This window comes from Podarcis vaucheri, assembly GCF_965113315.1.
Source record: "Podarcis vaucheri genome assembly, chromosome: Z".
NCBI lineage: Eukaryota > Metazoa > Chordata > Lepidosauria > Squamata > Lacertidae > Podarcis > Podarcis vaucheri.
The window spans coordinates 24247087-24264081 of NC_138758.1; the positions used below are offsets into that span (position 1 = coordinate 24247087).

The following is a 16995-nucleotide window of genomic DNA, read 5'->3' on the forward strand; positions in this document are numbered from 1 at the left end:
GAACCATAAGACTCTAAAAACTACAGAGGAATAGAGAGGAGTAATGAATCAGGGGCAGCGATATTGCAAGGCTTACTGCATGCATCATGCTCCCCATTTCCCACATTTCCCAAGTTAAATAGGCAGAAACAGCTTAACCTGATTAAATTCTCATGCCCTGGACAACTGCAGAGTTTCACCATTGCTCGGCAAGCTTAATCCATAAACGCACAAAATGACATAAAACATTTCTATTAATATTCCTTTGCAAGACACTAAACTTATAATTTTGCAGGAAAGGAGCATATCTATGAAAGGAATTAGCAAGGACCTCCAAGCAGCTTTTCAAGGGTTAGTTAAAATATTAAGATTTTCCTCCTCACAATAAACCTCCCCACCCTTCAATGCCTGCAGCGGGTGCGTATGAATGTTTGACAGGCAGTATAATTAAACATCTGCAGCAAGAAAAAGAACATTTCAACATTCTTTTTTCTCCAAGATTATGCTCATTTCAGTGTGTTAAAAGAATCGACGTAGCAAATGAAGGACTTTCTGCCTGACCTTCATGTATTACTTTCCCTTTTTAGGGAGTGCATTAGGTAACACAAGTGGGAGCCATTGGTGGCTGGTGCTTGTTGGGCCTGGTAGGATGGGAGGTGGGGAGACCAACAGTAGATGGGACCAGAATGAATGAGAGGCAAAAGCAACTCTATCTTCTTCCCTGCTGAGCAACACCATGACTAAGAAGGAGGAAGCTGACAGAGATTGCCATCCCCTGTAAAGAGGCAAGCAAGTGGGGGCTAAGGAAAGACAGGAGGACAACCAACGGGTCTGGAAACCAAGCCTTATGAGGAACAGATGAAGGAGCTGGGTATTTTTAGCCTGGAGAAAAGGAGACTGGAAGGAGATATGATAGCCATTTTCAAATATACATGGAAGATGGAGGAAGCTTGTTTTCTTCTGCCTAGGAGGGTAATACCCAAACCAACGGCTTCAAGTTACAAGAAAGGAGAGTTTGACTAAACACCAATAATAACTTTTTGATGGTAGGAGTTGTTGATGGTAACACCCTCAGAAGGTGGTGGACTCTCCTTCCTTGGAGGTTTTTAAGCAGAGGTTGGATGGCCATCTGTCTTGGATGCTTTAGTTGAGATTCCTGCATTACAGGGTTTTGTTTGTTTTTCTGAGCCTGCTGATACTTCCAAGTGCTTGGATGTTGTTATTTTGACTACTACTTATGAATCCACACTTAATAAGCTCACAATTTTTATATAGGAAGAATAGATTCATCAGCATCTTTAACTTATGTCAGTCTACCTGTTGTATTTATGTACATCCTGCCTAGTTCTTGCCTGGTGCCCAGTGCTGAGTCATCAGAGGATGAACCAGACACTCCATAGGTCAAGGACCTGCTGAAGAACCCTTGGTGCTGTCAGAGGAGGTAAAGGTAGAAAGGTAAAGGACCCCTGGATGTATGGATGTTTGAAGGGCAGTATAATTAAACATGGTCCAGTCAGATTTAACTAGGGGCTGCGGTGCTCATCTCTGCTTTCAGGCTGAAGGAGCCTGAAAGCTTTCTGGGTCATGTGACCAGCATGACTAAAATACTCTGGTGCACAGAACACTAACGAGTGCTAGAGTGCATGGAAACACTGTTTACCTTCCCGCTGCAGTGGTACCTGAAGGGATGTGAGTGGTGCTGTGGTCTAAACCACTGAGCCTATTGGGCTTGCTGATCAGAAGGTCAGCGGTTTGAATCCCCACGACGGAGTGAGCTCCTGTTGCTCTGTCCCAGCTCCTGCCAATGTAGCAGTTCGAAAGCACACCAGTGCAAGTAGATAAATAGGTACTGCTGCAGCGGGAAGGTAAACGGCGTTTCCATGCGCTCTGGTTTCTGTCATGGTGTTCTGTCATGGTGTTTCCAGAAGTGGTTTAGTCATGCTGGCCGCATGACCCAGAAAGCTGTCTGTGGACAAACGCCAGCTCCCTTGGCCTGAAAACGAGATGAGCGCTGCAACCCCATAGTCGCCTTTGACTGGACTTAACTGTCCAGGATTCCTTTACCTTTTTACCTTGTCAGAGGAGGAGCCACCTCAGTCCTTGAGAATCCCCACACCAAAAAGGCCAAGGTGAAAAAAAGCAAAAACATAACATGTGTATGAATCCAGAGCTGGTGTGTGGCTCATGAGTAAGCAGTATCTGGAACTCAATTACCACCAGCAGTTGGGGTTAGGGTATGTTCTAGGACACCAAGGTGAACAAGGTCTCCCACGAGAGCCTTATAGTTGCTGGAAACAGCACAGGTCTTTGGCTCCTTCATCCCAATTGCTGTGCTGTACCTTGTCTGAACACTCTGTGCTATTGACCTTGCTTCTGCATTGTTTTTTGGACCTAGAATGATTCTCCATGCTTGACATTTGTTGAGACTATGCTATGCCTTGAACCCTGCTTGTTGGGGGAAGCATTTTGCTAAAAAGTTTTTACTTCCTGGGACTGAGACCTAGTTTTATAACTGTAATTGTTTTATATGTTTTTACAGTTGTATATTGTATTACTGAGGAGCACAACAGTTTATAAGTTGTTGTTTTTTACCCACTCTTCACCATAACGATGATGCAATATACAGTTATAAAAACAAATAAAGTTGTTACAATTATAAAGCAAGAATGAAATTATAAAGGAGGCTAAAGGGGGGGTGACATGGGGGGGGAGTCCCAAGGGTAAGAGAAAGAGGATTTGACAGCTGCATTTGGTCCCTGGACTAGAGAAGCTCAGGGGGAGAACTGAGGGGCACCACTACCTCACAGCATATTCTGGCTGAGGCAATCGCCCCACTCTGCCTAATGGTAGAACTGGCCCTGAAGATTGCTTTAAAACAGGTTATTTGATTAGAGCCATGTGTAGTCCAGTACTGATAATGTATTCTGTATAGGAAAGTTTCTTCTTGGTTAACACCATCCTAGACTAAATATTAGTAAAAGCATTTTGCCTCATCAGTTCTGCTTCAGTGCAAACATACGATTAACAGAACGAACAAGCAGTGTGGATGCTTTGCCATCAAACCCTGATAAATGACAGGCAAGCATGGTCATGGGGGTACCATAAACTGCTGACGCTGTTACACCAGAGTTTATATTGCAGTGGAACCACATTACAACTAGGAGTAGAAAATTAAATCCCATCAAGCATAGCTAAATGTTGTTTGCACTTAAGAATATGTGAGTAAAACCAATCCAAACTAACACATGAATTTGGTGCAAAGGTTTTCTAATATGTAGGATAATCCTGTGCAACCTCAGGCGATCTTCCAACAAAGCATTTTGGATGCCTATGTTTTTCCTCTCTGACTGCCTTATAATACAAAGAAGATCCTTACCTTTTGACCACCTAACATCATCACCATCCAGCAATGGAAAAATTACATCTGTAACCACAAAGGAAGCCAGTTTTTCAGCAAAGCAAGGAAAGACCTAGAATTTCTTTTGGGGGTGGGGCAATTTAAATTGATTTAGCTGGGGCTCCTAAAGAAAATGTATCTGGAGGGAAGGTTTTCTCTTGCAAAAGCCAACTCTATTCACAGAAAACACGTCAAGGCACTTTGGTTACACGAATAGCACCTGGGACAACTCTACAGCACAGAGATTTATAGGACAATGGGTCTAACCACTGAAATGAGTCTGCCCATTGTGGAGACAGTGTGTGGCTTGAAAGCTTAAGAATGGTGGCCATTCCTTCAGTATGGTAAGGGAGTGAAGCCCTCTTCAGGCATTCCATAATGGGAAAGTAAACATGTGGGGTTGGTGGAGAGGGCAGCAGGGATGGATATGCTAGCTCTGGCTCTGCTCCTTCAACTTTCAAACTCATGGAAAGCAAAAGTCGGCAGTGAGGAGCCTTTTTTTAAATCCATGGAGTCCCCACACAAGCTTTTAAATCCTGCACAGGGGCACAGGAAACTGCATTATCCTCAGCCATATACTACTAGTCTATCCAGCTCAGTACTGAACCAGATCTGGACCTGATGTCCCTTCAGACAGAGGACTATCCTGTGTAATTTAATCCTTTGAGACTGCTTTCTTTTGTATTAAGAAGCTAACAAGCTAACAAACAAACAAATAGTGAAAAAGTTGTATAATAATAATAACAGTAATAGTAATATCATCTGAAGCTCCAACTGTTCCCTTACAAACCCATGCAAATATAAGTTCCTCTGAGCATCTGCTTTACATGCTAATATCATCTGAAACAGGATGTGTGGCAACCCACAGCAGGGACTTCTCCATGGTGGTACCAAACCTATGGATTTCCCTCCCTGGGGAAGTTTGTCTGCCTCCCTCCTTATTGGCTTTTAAATGCCAGGCCAAAGAAGCCCTCTTGCTTAAGGCTTTTAGGTTTTCCTAATTACCCATTTCCTTCTTGTTTCTAGATTCAGGTAGGTAGCCGTGTTGGTAGTCGAAATAAATAAATAAATTGTCTAGTAGCATCTTAGAGACCAACAAGGTTTGTTCTGGGTATAAGCTTTCATGTATCTGAAGAAGTGTGCATGCACACGAAAGCTTATACCCAGAAGAAATTTAGTTGGTCTCGAAGGACAATTTTTTGATTTTTTAAATTTATTCCTTCTTGTTTCTGTTACTCTAAATCATGTTGCTAATTACTAATTCATTTACTGAATTTTTTGAAAATGTTGTTTTTATAGTATTGTAATTTTTGTATGTGTTTATTAGTGTACAGTGGTACCTCAGGTTACAGATGCTTCAGGTTACAGACGCTTCAGGTTACAGACTCTGCTGACCCAGAAATAGTACCTCGGGTTAAGAACTTTGCTTCAGGATGAGAACAGAAATTGTGCAGCGGCGGTGCAGCGGCAGCAGGAGGCCCCATTAGCTAGAGTGGTGCTTCAGGTTAAGAACAGTTTCAGGTTAAGAACGGACCTCTGAAATGAATTAAGTTCTTAACCTGAGGTACCACTGTATTTGTGAGACTTTCAAATCAAGGGCAGCTTAGAGATATTTTATCAAAACATGGAAATCAGTAGCATCTGCCAATGCCATAGAAGTAGGTGCAGTTGAGGATTGATGTGCAAACCTATGTTTTTCTGCACTGCATTTCATTTATGAAGGACAGCTATGCATCTTCAGAGACTGCATAGTACAATGAGAAAGGGTTTCAAACGCAAATCTCTCCTTTTAGTTAGTCACCAGACTGCATTCATCTTCCCTTTGGACTTTTCCTGCCAGCGATTCAAAGGGAAATACCAACTGTGCATTCTGATCCGATAGGGAAAAAAAACTGCAACTGAAAGACAGAAACTGAAAATGATCTAGCATAAAATGATATCAAGTAGTAGCATCAAATATTGTTCCTGGCTATGCTGGATATCACCCATCAGGAAACACATGCATAGGATATGCCAGGCTGCATGATACCTTCTCATGGATAACTGATTAATCTTTTGACAGGTTCGCCCATGTAATTGGAGGGAGTAGGTTTCTGTAACACAGCTGAACAGTGGTGAAAAGGGACTGAAGAAACTATGGGAGCATTCAGATACAGGGGAAATTGTGTTAGTTTTCCTGGTTATAATCCTAACACTTCTGTCCCATTTTCTAACATTCTCTTTATACAGCAGTATCTGTTGTACTGTGGAACTGAGGCTTTTTGATTGACAGAACAGCTATGTTATACTAAATTTTATTCATGCCTGTGGCCATGGTGTGGAACAATAGTGAACATCACTGGACAACAACGCCGCTCCTCTATCCTTCTTGCACATGTGCGCGCCTGGTCCTCCATGATTCACCCATGAAAATGGCAAGAAATAACTGTATGCTGGGATACGGCCCCAAATTTCATCACTTTATTCCTATGGTTTTTTGGGTTAATAGGGTTTCAAAGAGATTATTTCTGGAGCCAATTAACATGGAAATGAGAACTGAATGTCCACTATATTCCACTTCATATGTTACATGAAAGTCTCGGATACAATATGGAAATTAACAGCCACAGAAAAATGGGGAAAACAGAATAAACTGCTGTGTGGATGCAGCTTATGTTTAAGAGAGAAGCTTTCCTTTATGGGGCACTACAGAGCAGTTTATTAATTTCAGTTTCATAGGGTTGGATTCCGATGCTTAGAATAGACCCTTCTGAATGCACTGCTGTCACTCAAGGCTCAGCTGGCCTCAGCGGCACAGAGTGCCTTCTATCAGCTTTGGCTGTTGCAGACTCTCCAAGTGTCCCTATTTTCAAGGGACAGTCCCAGTTTCTGATTTTATCCTGGAATCTCCCGCTTTTCCTTAGGATGTCCCTATTTCCACTGGAGAAATTTTGGAGGGTATGGAGTTATGTGACCCCGTGCCAAGGAAATAAGTAACAACAACATATTTTCATCGGAAAAATGTTGGAGGATATGCTGGTGGCCCAGCTGCACCCTTATCTGGATAGGCATAGCCTCTCTTCTTCTGTAGTCTATGCTTCGGTAACCTAAGTTGTTGTTGTTTAGTCATTTAGTCGTGACCGACTCTTCCTGACCCCATGGACCCGAGCATGCCAGGCACTCCTGTCTTCCACTGCCTCCCGCAGCTTGGTCAAACTGTTGGTTAACTTAGGTTAGATTACTGCAATGCATTATACATAGGGGCTGCCTATGAAGAATGTTCAGAAACTTCAGCTGCTGCCAAATTCAGCGGCCAGGCTACTCACTTAGAAAAGACAATTTGAGCATATAATGCCTATCCTGGGCCAACTGCACCAGCTGCCAATTGGTTTCAGGAGCCAATTCAAAGTGCTGGTTTTGACCTATAAATCCTTAAACAGCTCTGGACTGCCTCTCCCCATAGGAATCGACCGGGACCCTGCAATGACCATGTGAGGCCCTTCTTCATGTGCCTTCTCTGTGAGAGGAGGTCCAAGGGGCAGCAACACAACAACAGGCCTATTCTGCGGTGGCTCCCCATTTGTGGAATGCTCGCTCCAGGGAGGCGTTCCTGGCGGCTTTGTTACATATCTTTAGGCACCAGGCAAACACATTCCTCTTCTCCTGGCCCTTTGAGTAATTAAGCAATTGATGGCCTTTTAAACTGTCTCTGTGTGTTTTTGTTTGTTTTTGCTACTACATTAAGCATATTTGTGTTTTTATTTTGTAAACTGCCCTGTGATCCTCAGATGAAGGATGGTCCATAAATTTTATTAAATAAGTAAGTAAGTAAGCAAAGAATGAGTAATAATAATAATAACAACTACTACTACAGGTCTCTTTTCAGTTTGATTCCATCTGCCATCTACATTTAAACAGTCATAGTTTCCGCCAAATAACCCTGGGAATTGTTATTTGTTAAAGATCCTGAGAGTTGTTATGCAAACCCTATTCCCTTCACAGAGTTACAAAAGGTCAAGATTTCAGATGTTCAGGTCCTCCAAGATCTTCATATCCAGAAAGATAATCATTTGCCTTCACATCATGGCAGTAAAAAGAGATGACTGCTAATGTAGGCGAAGGATTTCAAATACATAATGTGCATTTGTTCATTTTGTGCGCACATTGGTCTGCACATCCCCACCCCCCACCCTGTATGGGTTATAAGTTATCCCATACATACGTTGCAGGAGATAATGCAATCCTAATGTATGGAATTTTCAACTGAGAATTTTGACTTAAAAGCCACTCTGGTGCCAACTCTCACACTCCACCATGTGTTGTGGAGCTTCTGGACAAAGGAGAAACTCATCCAGTCCCAAAACCAGTGACTTGACCACAGAGCATTTTCCACCTCATACATGTACTACTTGCTCTCTGCAGCACTGAAGGTAGCAAGATGACTTTGTCAAACTTCAGCTCTGGCATATTTTTCATCAGAAAAGCTAAATCCAGGTCTCAGCCATGAGGCAAAATACTAGACACAGCCATTTGCACAATGGATAAAGCCATTTCAGGGAAGGGCTATAGGTCGATGGTAGGATGCGTGCACTGAATGCAGAAGGTCCTAGTTTCAACCCTCATCGCCTCCAGGTAGAGCTGGGAAAGACCTGTCTGAAAACCTAGAGAACCACTGTCAATCATTGCAGGCAATAAGGTGCTAAATGAACCAATGGTCTGAGTTGGTAAAAGGTAGCACCCTATAATTCTGTGTATGAATTGCCCAAAATGGTGCTAGAAAAGGGATTCTGTTTAAGACCCTGGGGCATCCTTTATTCTCATTAACTCTCGACAGCATTTTAAGTTAACAAAACTCAGAACACCAATCTGCATTTTAAAATACCACTAATGAATGATCCGTGCATTGAAGTTCCACTTCAGGCAAACCACCAGATGAAAGGTTTACTTTCATGAACACCCAAAACAATGATTTCAGTGTAATGGCCACAGCGATCATTATTTTCCAGTGTCATGTCAATGTCATCCTTTGCAAACACACATTACTGTGTTGCAAGGGTTGTTAAACAGCAGACTCAAGTCTTAGCCGAAGTCTTAATTAAAACTTCGGCTTTAAACAAACTTAAAACAAACTCTTAAAAGCTACCTTTTAAAAAGTTAACTTTAAAAAAATAATAAAACTAAAATAAAATTAAAGCTACTCTGAAAACAAATTGTAGATTAAACATTAAAAGAACAAGAGAGAGCTGGTGTGGTGTAGTAGTTAGATCATTAGACTAAGATCTAGGAGATTAAAGTTCAACTCTCCACATGACCATGAACCTCCATGGGTGACTTCGCTTTATTGTCTCATTCCCTATAGATTATTTTATGTATGCTGCTTCAAAATGCATATAATAAAATATCTGTTTATAAATATCTTCAATAATTATTATTTTTAGCTGTTTTGGCAGGTCAGTTCCAATGAATGTTAACATTTCCCCAGCAGTACAGATCATGGGAAAAGGTTTTCCTTCTGATTTTGATTCTTTCTCTCTGCCTCTCTCTCTGTGCCCGCCATACTTCTCGTCTTTGCTGCAGTTGATACATGAGTGGCGAAAGCAGCCTATTCTAACATAAGCAGATGAACACCTATCAGTGGCGTAGCGGGGGTGCAGGGGGGGGCAGCCGCACCGGGCGCAACATCTGGGGGTTAGGGTTAGGGTGCGCAAATTACTTGCCTTGCCCCGGGTGCTGACAACCCACGCTACGCCACTGACACCTATAGCTGCTGTTGTTAATTACTCGCCCTTCACCCTGAAGTAATGGGGTGGATTGCAAAATTAAAATACAATATTACATTACAACATCATTGCCACAATGCACAATAACATACTGAGCACAATGCAGAGATACCCTTTGTGCAAATCTCCCCTCCGCGAAGAGGAGAAAGAGCAAAAGTGTATCCTCTGCACAAGCAGCCGTCATTGCCAAGGAGTGGCAGGTTCACCACATTATTGAAGGGGAATGCGGAAGACAGCATAATCAAATTTGGGCAACAGAGTGAGAGAAATAGGAGATTGCATGCCCAAATTTCTACTTCTCCCCTCTGATACATGTGCTATTTGTGGTGAAGCTTCAAATTCAGAACAATGGAAGCTTGAATGTTTTATTTTTTGGGGAAATTTTAATTACCAAGCCTGAAACTGGATGAGATTTCTGAACTTAAGCTGTTACATGAGCTGCCTAGTTAATTTTGAAACCCGTGAGGTATGAAACCTGCTGAGTCATCCTGCACGACTGAAGAGCTCTTCATGTTGCAAAGTTTCCATGCACTTCTTTTTGAAAAATAAGCTAGGCCTAATTAATCCAGTTAGGTATAACAGGAGGTTTGATGGGGGATCAAGAGCCTTTGTTGCAGCAACAGCTGCTCCAGCATCTGCTTCGATCTGCTTTTCAATCACTCTCGCCTTTCTGTGACCACATTCTTGGTTTGGATCATTGCAAGATCATTGCCCATAGCTCAGTGGTAATGCCTATGCTTTGAATGAAGGTAGTACCAACTTCAATCCTTTCCATCTCTAGGTAGGAGTGGGAAAGACTCCATTCAGTGTAGACAACATAGACATACCAACATAGATGGGCCAGTGGCATGACAGGTTCCTATAATCTTACTCTTGTGAAAGAACCATACAGTGGTGCCCCGCAAGACGAACGCCTCGGAAGATGAAAAACTCGCTAGACGAAGGAGTTTTTCATTTTCTTAGCCACTTCGCAAGACGCATTTCCCTATGGGCTTGCTTCGCAAAACGAAGCTTGCCCCGCAAGCTCCGGGGATAGCGGGGAAGCGCAGCGCGTCTTCCCTGCTGTCCCCGGACCTCTTTTGAAGCAAGGGGCGGCGGGGAGAAGATCGCTTCTCCCCGTTGCCAGCCCCGCAATCTCGGGGGACAGAGGGGAAGGTGCGCACGCCTTCCCCTCTCTCCCCGGACCCCTTTTGAACCAAGGGGCGGCAACGGGGAGAAGCGATTCTCCCCGCTGCCCCTTCCCTTGCTTTAAACAGGTCCGGGGACAGAGGGGAAGGCGCGCGCCGCTTCCCCTCTGTCCCCAGACGGTCTCCATAGGAATGCATTGATTGATTTTCAATGCATTCCTATGGGAAACCGTGCTTCGCAAGACGAAAAACTCGCAAGAAGAAAAAACTTGTGGAACGAATTAATTTCGTCTTGCGAGGCACCACTGTAGTTTCAATATCCCTGGACTACAGTCCTGCTCCTCATGCCTGCAGTGAAATGCACTCTAGTCCATGAAGACACCATAACTATTTGGTTAGTCTCTCAAGCCTGTTAGTTGTCACTGCAACAGTAGAAATACAGATACCCTTACTGAATTTATTAGATTTGTGGAGATTGTAGCTTCTCCACACTGCTCCATCATAGCAACCCAATCTTAGAAGAAGAAAACTGAGGAAAAGCTGCTCATTTCTGTTGAGTGCACCTTCAGAAGAAGGAGGTTGACTAAGGATGGGATTCCACTAAGTTGCTGCATGCGTGGAATGAGGTCCAAACCTGCAACAGGACTTTGCCCCCTCTCCACCCCAACATGCCCACGCCAGAATAATATATTGTTCCCTGTGTTCTAACATTGGGAAGGGCAAAACAACTCAGCAGGGTTATTTGAAGAAGATAGCAAAAGGTTTAAGCACCCCACCTTGCTCATTCCCTGCTCAAACTCCTACTTTCCTGACTCCTCTTTCCGTTTTTCTAAACAAGATAGGCTCTCTGTCACAAGAATCTGTATGTAATTTGCAGCATGTCTTTCAATATGTTGGCATAATAACTAGAAAAACAACTGCAGCTCATTGATGAACACAGTGTTCATTGGCAGAAACAGCCCAACAAACAACAAGTCCATTAAGCAAATCCCCAAGTTTATTTTGGGCTCTGGACAGAAACAGGTAGATCCATTTATCAAGCTTAATTTATTGGGTGTAAATGACTGTCAGCTCTTTGATAAAACAGTTCTCCTGAGCCACTTCAAATGCACAGCCAATAAAGAGCTGTCTAGCAACAAGACGCTTTATACATTTCTCCCCTTCAAAAAACGAGATAATAATAATTAAAAAGCGAACAAACAAGAGCTGTTATCCTGGCAGATGTCACACCTCCAAGAATCATCATCTGTACTCTAAAGAAAGGATGATACATCAGTTTATTTCTGGTGTCTGTCTCACATGGGCTCATTCATGTGTCCATTTTCACAGTAATCTGTGAAGTTTTTAGGTGTTTATTTAAATATGAATTTTCACTAATACATATTTTATCACAAAATGCATATATAAATTACATATTGTATCTCAGTGTACTCATTTCCATAACTATTTTATCCTAAGGTGCATACTTTTCAATGCATTTGGGTACTACAGTTTTCTCAAAATTCAGATTAAATCCAAAGGACAACTCTTGCCACATCCACACTGCAATTAAAGCACTATTTTAACAGTCATGGCTTTCCCATTAAGGAATTCTGGGAACTGTCATTTCTTTAGGGTGCTGGAAGGGATAAAATAAAGTTTCTTTTCATATGTGGCATGAAACTCTTTTCTTTCTTTTTTTTGAAATTAGATTTACAGCCCAATCTCACTGTTCATGATCCACATATAGAAGCTAGATTCCACAGAGGGATCTCCTCATCTCAGCATTGTAAAGCATGTTAACATGAAGGCCAGAGGGAATCTATTGTACTTGGTGTACCCTCTTTGTACTTGGTGTACAGACCTGGGGCATGACAAACAAGCCCACTTCATCTGAACTTTGCATATAATTAGGTGTGTGTGAGGGTGTATATTGTAATGGCTAGAGTGTTGGGCAAGAACCTGGGTGTTCAAATCCGAACTCAGCCATGAAGGTCACTGGATGACCTTTGGCCAGTCACTGCCTCCCCGCCTGACCTACTTTACAGGGTAGTTCTGGGGATTAAATGAGGAGTGGATGAATCATGTATGCTACCTTGAGTTCTCTGGAGAATAAAAGTAGATAAAATAAAGACCTGTCATATTTTGATTTATCCCCTTTATGAGCAAAGAAATTTGTATTACATCTTTAGAATATAAATTAGGCAACACTCCCACATTTGTTAAATTGAGCATAATTTTAATTTTTGTCCATGGTCTTTTTCATCCTTTGGAAAGTGGGGGGGGGGGGTCAGGACAAATACTCCTGTTAAAGTTAAAAGAAAATGACAGGTGTCTTTCCCCAATTTCATGTTTCATTTTTAAAGATGATCCTGTAACCCCACAATAGCTGTAGAAAGAGAGAAAGTGTCTCGTGTGTGTGTGTGGTTGTTGTTGTTTTTTTAAGTAGTGTAGGGAGGGGTTCAAGCTGGCTGGTAAATCTTTTTGTGACCTACTAACTGCTGCAGACTTATTTTTAAGGCTAGCTTTTCCAACTGGACCTTTGGTGATGACAACCATTTAAAGTGCACATGCAGATCCAAAACTTGGGGGTGCCTCTTTGGGCAGGAAGATTTTTTGGACCAGCCCACAACACAAACTGACCGACAAGTTTAAGAAGTCTGTACTGCTAGAGAGGCTACTGCATTTTGCCTCCAGATTATAGGTTCCACTAGGCATTAACACAGAGGCAAGGAACCTGCGGACCACCAGGTATTTTTAGATTGCAACTTCTATTGCTTATTGTTATGCTGGGTTGGCCTGATGGGGATTTTAATGCAACAATATCTGGAAGGCAACTGGTCAGCCACCCCTGCATAGATGGTCCAGCAGCACGGAGTGTCAGGAGTGCTACGACTTCAGTCATATCTGGGGTTCCTGACAGTTAACCCTCATGGGACCAAGACAAGCATCACCAAATGATCCTTTTTGGACAACGTGTTTAGCTAAATTTGCAGCTTTTTGACCACCGTCTTTCCGTATTGCAAATGTGTTGCATTTTTCCTACTCACTCTGTATATTCACCACAGAAATATATTAAGCCATCAGACTGACTATATTGGCTTTCCAGGTTCTAAACCTCACCAATGGGGAAGGTTTCTTCATCCCCCCCCCCTTTCCTTGTTTTTGTACTCTCTGAACTGTAGCATCTTTTGTTAATATTCCATTCCATAGCTATGAGGCCCTCACTTTCTAGCAATCACAGCAGGATTTAAGCCAATGGCTGCTTGTGCACTCCTATGCCAGACTGCGTGAGCACTGAAAGTTTAATTGGTAATAAAGATACTGTCACTTTACTTATATCCAGCAGAGGAGCCTAAAATGTATCTTATTAGGTAATAAAGAACTGGAAAGGATCACTTTCTTTCCTATCAACATGTGGGATTCTCTAGGGAGGCTGGCGTTTTTCGTTTGTTGTGCCACAGCACATCAGATAAGCATTGGGGGGGGGGGAATGAAGAACTATGTCAATAGAACAGGGCAAAACATATCTAATCGATTAATCAACTGCCAATCTGATGCAGTTTGCTAAAATAAAATAAAAGTCTGTGCATAAGGTATTCAAAGGAAATCTAAAGGAAGCAGCCATCATTAACTTTCTCCTTGCAGAGCTGCAGGATAGAATCTGAAATTCAGTTCAGGACTGATAAGCTCTGACATAAAAATTCATGGCTCTTAAACTTCCATTATTGAAGTTTTGGACTTTCCAGAGCTTTAAAATATCAAGTTAAATATTCCAGATGTGCCCATATTTATGCACTTGAGAGCTCAGTCAAGCCAGAAATAATAATCCTGAATGATTTACAGGCAACTACCCCATTTGCAGGGACGTGGGTGGCGCTGTGGGCTAAAGCCTCAGCGCCTAGGGCTTGCCGATCGAAAGGTCGGCGGTTCGAATCCCCGCGGCGGGGTGCGCTCCCGCTCCTCGGTCCCAGCGCCTGCCCACCTAGCAGTTCGAAAGCACCCCCGGGGGCAAGTAGATAAATAGGTACCGCTTACCAGCGGGAAGGTAAACGGCGTTCCGTGTGCGGCTCTGGCTCACCAGAGCAGTGTTGTCACGCTGGCCACGTGACCCGGAAGTGTCTTTGGACAGCGCTGGCCCCCGGCCAATAGATGTGAGATGGGCGCACAAACCCCAGAGTCTGTCAAGACTGGCCCGTTCGGGCAGGGGTACCTTTACCTTTACTTTACCCCATTTGCATTGGGGTTAAATTCTGAGGCACTGTGTCCCATCCTGTCCCACCCATTTTGTGATGTTTTCAGGTCACTTCCTGGTTCAATGCAGTGCGTGTATGCACAGTCACACACATATTGAACACACGTAAATGGGTGGGTTGCCTGTATTAATTCGCAAAAAAATATACGCCACCCTTCAATGGAAAGAAATTCCAGGGTCACAGGTCACAACGATAAAGGAATACAGTATAAAGTTGATCAATAATGGTCTGAAGGAAGAGGAAGATTTGTTTTCCTTCACCTCAAATGATAGATTGACAATTTCTATTCATTTCCTTTTGGGGGGAGGTTTGTTATCCTGGATATTTTTTTGATAACGAGCATTCACACTTTACACTGTGGGTGTACTTTGTGGGATCGAGCGAGGGGCTTTGGACCTCAGGGAACTTACCAGTTTGTGTGGGCTGGGTCTGCCTCTCTGTGCTGTTCTTTGAAGGCTCACGCCCAGCCTCAGTAGTCAAGTTACTATGCTGGGAGGTGGGGCCAGTCGCATAAATAGGGGGAGGAGCAGGCAGCAGCCAGGCAGTCACTCAGGAGCTTCACCCACCCAACCCTCCCTTTGTTTAATGTTTCTTGTTTACGGGTTAACCTTTTTCTTCCTGTTTAGTGGATGCTGCCACAGTCTTTTGACTGGTTGCTGTTGAAGAGCCAGGAAGAAATTTTCCTGCATTGGCAGGTTTTGTCTTCCCCATAGCAATTTGTCACAACTTTGGCAGTTTAAAGCCTTGGGAGGAATCCTTTAGTCTTCCCTAAAATTGGGGGGCGGGGGCATGAATTGGTGACTCATCCCCTCCCCTGTGGCAGCGATTCCAGGGTCCCCCCTTAAAGGGGTTGTAATATGGGTGCCACTGGCCATACACTGAAAGGTTGTCAGTGAACTATCCTGCGTGCGGGGATATGGGGTAAGCTGCTTGTGTACACATACGTCTCACAGAGCACCCCCATATCCCATTTATCCTAATGAGCCCCAGTTCCCTCTGCTGGGGGGCTGGGAGGTATACACGCCCAAGGCCTAAGCCAAGGTCTTCCTACATTTGAGAGTTTAAAAAAGTTGTGGCCAAATTTTAATTCTGTAACACGTCATGAGTCATTTCTGGTGTTCCCTGGGGGCTGGGGCGGTCACCGCCTGGTCACGCAATTCAAATTTATTCCTCCTTACGAGAATGTGCATTTGATTATCACCAGCATTCACTGTTCTTTGTTATTGATTTTCATTTCTTGTCTATTGTGCATGCATTTTTCAATGTGTGAAGTGGATATATAAGACTTGTTCATGTTTTTGTGTTCTTTTGGAGGGCGGAGAGAATATCCTTTGGTCCTTTTAGTTCTTTTTTCTCTCATATGATCTTTCTTTGTTTTTCTTTCCTTCCTTTTTTCATCTGGATGTGATATTTTATATGGCTTGTAATACAATATAATTATTTTGTTTGTTCTATTTGTATTATTACGAAGTTTCAATATTTTTTGCACTAGATTAAAGATTAAATGTTTGCAAATGCAAAACTGAGAACTTGATCAAATACATACAGTACATATAAACAAAAGCCCCTTTCGGGTCCTCAGACGGGGCACGAGAGGTGGGGTGTTCATGCCTTGAGCCCTTGATCCACCGCCAAACTTTCAGGACTGAAACAGGTAAAGGGTTTCTAAGCTAGACATCTCCAGAAGCCCCCTTCAGACCTTCCTGTGGAATGTGGGAAAGTCAGGGGTTCCAAGGGTGAACCCATCATGCCCAAAGACATTGGAGAAAGAGGTTGGTGCATGTGGGTCCTTCCAGACTGCAACATTATCTTGGCAAAGGAATAATGCATATGTGGTAGATTTATTCTGCTTTAGTCTGTTCTGCAACGCTATCACATCATTGCTATTTGAAGGGGCTATAGCTCAACAAAAACAGGACAAAAACAAATCAGAACTTTTGAGGTATAAAAATTTATAGGAGATCTGTGGGAAGTTATTGGATATGCACTGAGTGGAAGTGAAGAAGTGTAACCATTGTTGGAATAAGGAACAGTGCTGCACCTGGTTTAGACAAGGGAGAACCATTCTGCGACGACAACCCCATAACTTTTGCAAGTGTAAAGTGTATTAAAAGTGTGATAATCTGTGACTCGCCTAATGAAATCATGAGCACAAATGATCATGACTGTACAATAGATAGGACATCTGGAGGTGGTTCCGAATCTCTCTCCCTCTCCCTCCCTATCCCCAGTATGCTCATTTGTGAACAAGTGAATAGGGCAACACTCTAGGAATTCCTGTTCAGAACTTGAGCACTACTCACTGGGAAAAGGCCACCTTGGCTCTACTACCCAGCAGGTGCTGTCATGTACCAGGTCTCATTTCTACAAAGAAATTGCACATTACCTTTTCTGCTTCTCATCAGAAATACAAGGTCAAAAGGGAGGGAGCAAATAATATCCTGTGTTTAAAGTCTGACAAATCACCCACATAGGGCTGGCGGACAGGATACACAGAT

The 16995-nt window shown here is 43.0% G+C and overlaps 1 protein-coding gene across 12 annotated transcripts in view; it reads right to left on the reverse strand.

Annotated features, from left to right (window-relative positions):
* Positions 1 to 16995, reverse strand: part of TENM1 (teneurin transmembrane protein 1) — a 392346-nt gene that overhangs the window by 305999 nt on the left and 69352 nt on the right. The window contains exon 1 of one of the 12 annotated variants that reach the window (XM_082208506.1): positions 14908 to 14957. The exons of the other annotated variants lie outside the window; for them this stretch is intronic. The gene's annotated coding sequence lies outside the window, so the exon portion shown is untranslated. Of the gene's footprint in view, positions 1 to 14907; positions 14958 to 16995 lie in introns of those variants that run through there. 12 annotated transcript variants of the gene reach the window in all.